General features: G+C 43.2%; 1 non-coding gene across 1 annotated transcript; it reads right to left on the bottom strand.

Moving 5' to 3' along the window:
* Positions 1-8,753: 8,753 nt before the first annotated feature.
* On the bottom strand, positions 8,754-8,835 carry trnas-gcu (transfer RNA serine (anticodon GCU)). The gene has a single exon. It is a non-coding gene; the product is annotated as a tRNA-Ser (tRNA).
* Positions 8,836-10,303: the final 1,468 nt, after the last annotated feature.

Raw genomic sequence — 10,303 nt, 5'->3', positions numbered from 1 at the left:
AAGGCAAGAAAGTGCAGTTCAAGGTTAACAGATCAGATATGAAACCATTCAATAGTGGAACAGACTTGGTGGTCTGAATGGTGAGTATTTGTTCCTAAAATTGTTGGCCTTAATATGAAGCTGCAAAACAGACCTGAGTAAAACGTGCCAAATTTTAAAAAAGCGTGGTCCCCCGGAGCACTGAACCGAGGTGAAATGTACAAAGAGCAGCACACAAAGGGCAGACAATATTGGGTAATTGATCCGAAGTGATCAGTATACCAAGTTAAACAGGAAAACCGATATTCAGTATCTACATTGAACCTGGCTCCACGAGGCATGTAGTTAACTTTCACAAACCACTATTCCCCTTCCGTTTTCCTGACGCCCCCTCCGTTCTTGTTTTAAACTGATTGAACGTCAGGCAATTGCCAATGACATTGCTGATTTGGAACTGTAGCATATAGAACATAGAACATGAGAGTGCAGTACAGGCCCTTCGGCCATCGATGTTGCGCAGCCATGTCATACTAATCTGAAGCCCATCCCATTACAAAATTCCATGTACGCCCATATGCCTCTCCAATGACGACTTAAATGCACTTAATCTTGGCGAATCGACCACCGTTACAGGCAAAGCATTTCATGTCCTAACTACTCTCTGAGTAAAGAAACTACCTCTGACATCTGTCTTATACCTTTCTCCCCTCACTTTAAAGTTGTGACCCTCGTGTTTGCCGTCCCCAAACTTGGAAAAAAACTCTCCCTGTCCACCCTATCTAAACCTCTGATTATCTTGTATGTCTCTATTAAGTCACCTCTCAGTCATATCTCCAACGAGGACAGTCTCAAGGCCCTCAGTCTTCCCTCATAATACATTCCTTCCATACCAGGCAACAGGCTAGAAAATCCCCTCTGCACTCTTTCCAAAGCGACAACATCCTTCTTATAATGCGGAACCAGAACTGTTGACAATACTTCAAATGTGGCCGTACCAGATCTTTGTACAGCTGCAGCATAACCTTCTGATTCCAGAACTCAATCCCTCTATTAGTAAAGGCCAAAACACTGTTTTCCTTCTTAACAACCCTGTCAATCTGAGTGGCAACTTTCAGGGATGTGTGTACATGGACACCGAGATCTCTCTGCTCATCTGCACTCCCAAGAATCTTACCATTAGCCCAGTACTTTGCATTCCGATTACTCCGTCCAAAGTGTATCACCTCACACTTGTCCACATTAAACTCAATTTGCCACCTCTCAGCCCAGCTCTGCATCCTATCTATGTCTCTCTGCAACCTACTACATCCTTCGTCACGATCCACAACTCCACCAACCATAGTGTTGCCCGCAAATTTACTAACCCAACCTTCTAAGCCCTCATCCAGGTCATTTATAAAAATGACGAATAGCCCTGGACCCAACATCGACCCTTGCGGAATGCCGCTAGTAACTGGACACCAAGATGAACATGTTGCATCAACTACAACACTCTGTTTTCTTTGAGTGAGCCAATTACTGATTCAAACTGCTATGTCTCCCACAATCCCATTCCTCCACATTTTGTATAATAGCCTACTGTGGGAATCTTATCGAACACCTTGCTGAAATCCATATACAGAACATCAACCTGCTTACTCTCATCTACCTGTTTGGTCACTTTGTCAAAAAACTCATAAGATTCGTTAGGCACGACCTTTACAAAACCATGCTGACTGTCCCTGACCAGATTATTCTTTTCTAGATGATTATAAATCCTATCTCTTATAATCTTTTCCAACGCTTTACCAACAACTGAAGTGAGACTCACTGGTCTGTAATTACCAGGGTTGTCTCTAAAACCCTTCTTGAACAAGGGAACCACATTTGCAATCCACCAGTCCTATTCCTGTAGATAATGATGATTTCTGGATCAATGGCACTGCCTCGGCAATCTCTTCCTTTGCTTCCCAGAGGATTCTAGGATAGATCCCATCTGGCCCAGAGGACTTGTCAATTTTTACACTCTACAGTATTTCTAATACCTCTTCCCTGTGAACCTCAATCTCTTCGAGTCGAGATGCAAGTATCTCTGTATCTTCCTCGCCAACATTTTCATTTTATATAGTGAACACTGTGGAAAAATATTTATTTAGTGTTTCCCATGTCTCCTCTGACTCCACACACAACTTTCCACTATTATTCTTGATTGGCCCTAATATAACTCTCGTCATTCTTTTCTTCCTGACATACCAGTGGAAAGCCTTCGGGTTAACCCTGATCCTATCCGCCAACAACTTCTCATGTCTCCTCCTGGCTCTCATGTCTCCTCCTGGCTCTTCTGAGCTCTCTTATTAGGTCATGCAGGGAAACGATTCCTTCTGATGCACAACATCATTCTGCTTCAAAATATCAGGCAGTATTTCATGTTGATTACTGTAAACGTTAACATTTAACAAGTCATGACAGTGAAATCACTGAATCCTCATCACTATACTACCAGGGAAGATTTCTGTTAAAATCACCCTGGACACCAAGAAATTCGCCATTCTATTCTCCCATCCTTCTGTGCGTGATCCCCTCGGCCCAATTCCGGTCTTGTTGGTTGGTTTACAATACTGAGGCTATCCAATCATCTTTGCATTTCAGTTTCTAAAGGATGAGAACTTCTCTCTGAGCTGGCAATGTGCTTGCTCAGTGGTGATAAAACTGTCCTTGTAAACTAGAAAAGTGCTTGAAATAGGCGATTCCTGTTTTGCATTCCAAGAACTTGAGGCAAACCGTTTGGCAGGACAGGAAATAGCGGGCGTGAGCAGTGATCAAGTTTGGCAGCAAGAACGAGGTGAGGCAGTATAAACTACAGAGTAATGGGGAAACAATGGGCAAAGAACACTGGGACGGGAGGGGCTGAATGCTTCCTTTCTTTGCTGTAACCAGACATTGGTGTTGATCTCTGAAACGGGACAACATCAGACCAGTCGATGAAATCTTACTTTCTCCTTGTTTTCTCCCGAGGCCTGTGTCACACTTGGGGAAATGTGTCTGCGTGCTTCAGTCTATGGGTAAAAATGGGGTTCAGTTCCCATCTCAATCTTTAATCCCACTTATTGCGTTTTACGAGATTTAAACGTACCAGAGAAATTAGTATTCAGGTGAAACGTCAGAGCTTACAAGGTTACAGACCAAGTGCTGGGAAATGAGATGAAGGGACCCATTTCTGTGCTGTAAACACTCGATAATTCAATCGTTTTTGAGGGGAAACATATCTGCAGTGACATAATTCCAAAAACTGAGTTATGAAGAAACGGTGCAACTGCTTCTGCCCTCATCCCTGGTGGTCTAGTGGTTAGTATTCAGCGCTTTAACTGAGTGCCCTGGGTTTCATGACCGTTCAGGAAATCAGGACTTCTTGTTCCTGATGCAGAGAGCGCAGCTCTACCAGGAATCTGTTCCATGCCTTAGATCAGTCAATACCCCAGCTCATCAAAGAAGGGAAAAGTGCCTTCCCTCTCTCTGCATAGTCAGACAGTTAATCCTTCATTCTCCTCTGATTCCACTTTCCAAAGAATTTCAAAATAATGTCAAAACTGAGTCTCAGCTATTTCTTTTCTGTGCTTTTCATCCATCGGAGCTGCAGCGACTAAGTGCTTTGGTTTCTGAAAACGAAACGTACCCATGAGCAATGTATTGGGCTATTCCAGGATTGCCTTCTCTGACAACAGTGGGACATGACTGGTGTTGTCTATGATATGGAAGTGCCAGTGTTTGAGTTGAGTAGACAAAGTTAAAAATTACACAATATCAGGGCAGAGTCCAGCAGGTTTATTTGGAAGCACTAGCTTTAGGAGAGCCGCTCCTTCATCAAGTGGGTGTTTTTCTGCAGAAACTTGGTGTGTGTGTCAATATGCGCGAACTTTTGGAAGATCATTTGGACTTTAACCGATCCGTTCGTGGTGTCGACGGTACCCATGACTTGGAGGTGTTGGTGTTGGACTGGGGTGGAAACATTTAATAATCACACAAAGCCATTTTAGATTCCAACAGTTGACAAACACCTGATGACGAAGCAGTGCATGGAACACTGGTGCTTCCAAATAACTCTGTTCGATACAATCTGGTGCTGTGTGATTTTTACTCTGATAGCTCTTGGTAATGTTTAACTGATCGAAGACAGTGAAAGAACTTTCATTCGTGGAGATGAAAATTTCAAATATTATCCACAACAGCATAACAAAAGTGATTAGGTTGGATTTGTGATGAATCTCCACAATGCGCTTGTGCAAAGTAAAAGTCGAACTTACAACTGTCTGATCCGGAGCCAGCTCTTCGAATGGTTGCACCAATGGCCAGATGCACAGCCGAGATTTTACACGCTGCAGAGCTCTGGTGTTAACAAGGACATGAGCAATAACAGTAACAGTCACAAGGTGAACAAAGAGCAAAGATAATCACCATCATGATTCACTTCAATTTGGCCTCAAAACAACGAGCATTCACAATCTGATCAGCCAATCAATGAGGTCACTGCCGATCTTAGAAATTGCAACTGACTTTGATGCGTTTTCACCATAATTTGAGGTAAACTCCAGCCTAATCATAACATCGCATATTCCCATTAATTTTTATATTTAGATATCGTTAATGACCTGTCCGAATTTGCAGGAAATGAGTGAAAACGTCCTTCCGATGATGTAATCCAGCGCAGAGTCGGCCAGAAATGAAAAGACAAAGACATGAAGCATCACTCCCATTTCTCTCTGTACCAATGCGTTTTCCTGAGTTGAATATTTGCAGGACTTGTCTTTACTATCTAAAGAATTAATTATTTTCCCGGGAAAGATTCTTCATAAATCAATTAACATATGAGGTGTCGAAACATATTTTACTTTAGATTAAAATAGTTGAATATCCTTTCCCCCAGCCTAATATCCCAATGCTCCCTCCTCTTCCATGGAAATACAAGCTTCTCCAGGTGATGTTGGAGCTCCCAACATGACGTTACAATGCTCCTTGCTGCTCCATGTCAATAGAAGCTGCTTTACTTGAAGTTGGACCTCCCAGTTTGATGTCCCAATGCTCCCTGTTCCATGTCATTACCAGTGGTGCAGTTGAGTTTAGACCTACCACTCTGATGTCCCAATGCTCCCAGCTGTTACATGTCACTGAAAGCTGGTCCTTGTGTGGTTGGAGCTCCCAGTCTGATGTCCCAATGCTCCTTGCTCCATGTTAGTAGAAGTGGTGCAGCTCAGGCTAGACCTACCACTCTGATGTCCCAATGCTCCCAGCTGCTATATGTCATTAAATGCTGATCCTTGTGAGGTTGGAGCTCCCAGTCTGATGTGCCAATGTTCCCTCCTCCATATCAATAGAAGCAGTCTAGTTGAGGTTGGATGTATCACTCTGATGTCCCAATGCTCCCTGCTGCTACATGTCATTAAAAGCTGCTCCAGGTGAGAGTGGAACTCCCAGACGGATCTCGCAAAGCTCCTTACTCCATGTCAACTGAAGCTGCTCCAAATATGGTTAGATCTTGCATTCGGATGTTCCAATGCTCCCTGCTGCTCCATGTCAACTGAAGCTGCTCCAGGAGTGGTTGGAACTCCCAGACTGATGTCACAACGCTCTCTGGTCCACGTCAAAAGACGCTGCTCCAAATGAAGTGGGAGATCCCATCCCTGGCAGCTCACATACTTCTATACCATCATAGAAATACTGCCCACTGAACATCCCCACCACTGGACCAATGGTGGAATAACCACATCATGAGAACCGAATATTATTTTTAGTCACCACCAAATCATTATTTCCAAAAGTCATTCTTTCTTAAACCTTATTTCGCATGTGCATACTGCAGTCCATCCGAAGTAAGATAATGGTGCTAATTGATGTATGCTTAATAAAAATTACATCCTATTTTTCATGTTGATTAACTGCGAGTTAACAAGAACAATGTTTGTATTCAAAACACACTTTTATTCCAGGTGAGAGAATGTAGTTTGCATTATTTAAAATGAACTTGTTCACTGCGTAAAATGATCAAAAAGATTTTAATTTCAAAACAACATTGGTAACGTTGTCATCCATCTTGAAATGTGGTGTCTTCTTCTTTCAACCAGACGGGTATTATATCAAAAAGTCTATTACTGATATGCGTATAGACACTTTAAATCGCAAGGATTGTGAAGGTTTGTAACTCAGGTTGAGGTTTAAGGTGTAGGTTTGCTCGCTGAGCTGTAGGTATGATATCCAGACGTTTCATTACCTGGCTAGGTAATACCATCAGTGGCGACCTCCATGTGAAGGGAAGCTGTTGTCTCTTGCTTTCTATTTATATCTTTCTCCTGGATGGGGTTCCTGCAGTTTGTGGTGATGTCATTTCCGGTTTGTTTTCTGCGGGGTTGATAGATGGCATGTAGATCTATGTGCTTGTTTATGGCGTTGTGGTTGGAGTGCCAGGCCTTTGGGAATTTTCTGGCATGTCTTTGCTTAGACTGTCCCAGGATCAAGGTGTTTCCCAAGTCGAATCGGACTACCAAGAATCCATAAACCAGGAGGCCCCCCTCAGACCCATAGTCTCATTACCCGGAACACCAACTTACATACGGGCCAAAGGACTACACGCAAGACTGAATGCCTCATAGAAGAGTCACAGCACTCCATCCACTCCACCCAGGAGTTCCGAAAAATCATCAAAAACACCAAAATAGAGGAAGAAGAAGCAACGATCTCATTCGACATAACAGCACTGTTCACCTTCATCAACATCGACCTGGCAAAGGAAACATTTACCACACTTTTAGAAGAGACCATCACAGACGCACCAACAACCATCAATCACATTACCAACGAAAACATCATGAAGCTAGTGGACCTGTGCCTCACCACCCACTTCACTTTCAACAACATATCTACAAACAAACCAACAGCACACCCATGAGATCTCCGCTATCAGGATTCATAGCAGAGGCGGTTATGCAAAGTCTAGAACAAACAGCCCTACCAACAATCAAACCAAAAATCTGGGTCCGCTACGTAGATGACACCTTTGTCATCACAAAACAAAACAAGATAGAAGAGACATTTGACATCATCAACAACACCTTCACAGGCATAAAGTTCACCAAGGAGGAAGAAACCGACAACAAACTCGCATTCCTGAACGTCACAGTAGAAAGAAAGGACAACGGAGAACTACAAACCTATGTATACAGAAAACCAACAAACACTGACCAAATACTTAACTACACCAGCAACCATCCCAACACACACAAACGAAGCTGTATAAGAACACTCTTCCAACGAGCCACCACACACTGCAGCACAGACGAACTTCGGAAAACAGAGGAGAACCACCAATTCAACGTATTCGTGAAGAACAGATACTCAAAAATGCAGTTCGCTGATTCGTCAAGAACAAACCACGACAAGCAGACCAAACACAGCCAGAACCCCTAACCACCTTACCATACATCGAAGAAGTTTCAGAAATTACAGCCAGACTATTCAGACCCCTCGGAATCCTAGTAGTACACAAACCCACCAACACTCTCAAACAAAAACCAACTTAAAAGACCCAGTACAACCCAAGGACAAAACCAACGTCATCTACAAAGTTCCATGCAATGACTGCCACCAACACTATGTAAGACAAACAGGAAGAAAGTTAGCCACCAGGATATACGAACACCAGCTAGCCACAAAAAGCCACAACCTTCTCTCCTTCGTAGCCCTACATACGGATTAAAAATACCACTATTTCGACTGGGACAACACATCTGTCCTGGAACAGGCTAAGCAAAGACATGCCAGAGAATTCCTAGAGGCCTGGCACGTCAACCACAATGCCATAAACAAACACTTAGATCTAGATGCCATCTATCAACCCCTCAGAAAACGAACAGGAAATGACATCACCACAAACCCCAGGAACCCCATCGAGGAGAAAAATATAAATAGAAAGCAGGAGACAACAGCTTTGCTTCAATTGGAGGTCGCCACTGATGATGATGTTACCTAGCCAAGTAATGAAACGTCTGGATATCAAAGTTACAGCTTAGTGAGCAACCCTACACCCTATATTTTAAATCATTTTTCATGTTTATGTTGCATGAATCTTACGGTTATTGATCCACACTTTAGTTTCACTCCCTATAGGTAACATGCTGATTTCTCCTGTTGTTCATAGTTCAATGTGAAGCATCCAGTGTGTGCATAACGAGAAGGAGCTTGCTTCCCACATCTTGTGTTTATCTGTGCCTTATGTCCAGCATTCATCAATGGCGAGAGCAAGGGGCGAGGGCGAGACCAATGTGTAAGTCTCTCCGTGCGCATGCACGGCACCCACAGCGGCAATTCTCCACTGTGCGTTTACAGCTAGTTCTCTGTGCCCCTAAACCCACACCCTGCCCCTTTGAAATATCTCCATTATTTTGTGCTGTTTCGCTGTGCTCTTCTCACCAGGATGAATTACTTCTACTCAACTCCCTCCAGATTTCATCTGACAAAACGTTCATTAAGAATCCCTTTGCATAAACATGCACTTCGCAGCTCTCGGTATTTGATTTTCCTGGATGTCTTTCATACGAAAAAACGTTCACAGCAGCTTGTAATGAAAAAAAAAAATCGCGTTTCGTTTCATTATCCCAAAGAAACCTCCATTTCAATGCAGTTTCGTCAAACGGCACAAACTATTCCTTGCGATTTTGTAATAGCGACAAAGCATATAAACTGACCGTTGGAGCTCCAGTTTTAATGCAACAGCTGAAAACAGCACCATTGAAAGCCGTTAATAACAGCGACGAGAGTGGGGTTCGAACCCACGCCTGCCGAGCGCAATGGATTAGCAGTCCATCGCCTTAACCTCTCGGCCACCTCGTCACAGACGCTCGAAAAGCTATGACCTTATGAATAATTGAATTTCGTCAATTATGCAGAGCAGCAGATGTTTCTCCCTGGTGTTGGTGAAATGAGAAACAACACAGTCCAAGACGATGGTCTGACCCCTGGGTTGTGGGGCAAGTGCACTCCCACTGTCACACTGTGCACACATTTTTCTGAACAAAAATGAGGAAATGACTATGTAACAAGGTCAGTTGAATTCTGTGAAATTTGAAGTCAACGGAATGAAGAACCCGAGACAGCAGGAGGTGTTCTTACAATAAAGAGTTGGATAGAGCTCTTAACGATAGTGGAATCAAGGGTTATGGGGATAAGGCAGGAACAGGATACAGATTGAGGATGTTCAGCCATGATCATAATGAATGGTGGTGCTGGCTCGAAGGGCAGAATGGCCTACTCCTGCACCTGCTGTCTATTGTCTATTCAACTGCCTGTGAGGAATTGTTTTCCAGACTGGAGGAGAGTGCATAGTGCTCAATATCATTATTCCGAAGACCTAACTTCCGCTCAGATGTTTTTGACACGCACTTGTGAACAGAACAGACAATTTCAAAATCCAAAATATGGCTAAACTGACAATTGAACTCAACAATGCAAAAACCTTGATGTGTATCATTTTCCTGGGCGTGCGACACCAAGTCACTGTATGATCACAGGAACACAGTGAGCAAGTGTCAGAAGGAAAATGAGTGCAGTTCCAGAGCGCATGATGGGAGCAGCACGTGACACACGGGGAAGTGCATTTCACACAACAGGAACACTTCCCAAACAGCGGACTGTGGTGGAAGAATTCAGAGGGAGTTTACACTATGAAATTTGCTGCCAGAGACACAATGAAGAACTGTCATTGAGTCTGTTCAAGATGAAGATTTTAAGATTTCTACAGATGCAAAACAAAATAAAAAGCTCATGAGTTAATGAAGGCAAAAGACGAAATTGTACATTTCATCAATCTACCCATCTTTACAATGAGTAACTCACCACTTTCCTCACTCGGGGACAGAACCACTGGTGAAGATGATCATATAATCCCCGTTTACTAGCCATGGAATCAGAGAAACTCGGTTTCCCAAACGTTAAAGTAAAACCAGGAATGTGGAGGTAAGCATTAATGTGTTGCTCCTGTGCTGAAGGTGACCAGTGCACGGTATCTCTGTTCCAGTATAGTGAGCTGTGCTGTGCCGAAGTTTTAATTTTGAGCCTCACATGGAGCAGCTTTAATTTGTCCTCGTGTTGAGGGGTACGGACAGAAGGTGATATTGAGCAAAGCCAAGTTTATGGGAAAATACCCGTGTTTGTAGATTGAGAAACTACCTCTTCTGGATAATGACTCCTTGATCAACAAAGATACTGCAAGTATCTAAAACGTGAAGAAACATATGTGGAGAGAGAGCCGAAGGTGATTTTTCACCAGATGGATAACGTTTCCAATGCGCACTGCTTTAAA

Source organism: Chiloscyllium punctatum, chromosome 21 (assembly GCF_047496795.1).
Source record: "Chiloscyllium punctatum isolate Juve2018m chromosome 21, sChiPun1.3, whole genome shotgun sequence".
NCBI classification, from domain to species: Eukaryota; Metazoa; Chordata; class Chondrichthyes; order Orectolobiformes; family Hemiscylliidae; genus Chiloscyllium; species Chiloscyllium punctatum.
Note: the sequence above shows the minus strand (reverse complement) of the source record. Positions and strands in the feature narration are given on the sequence as shown.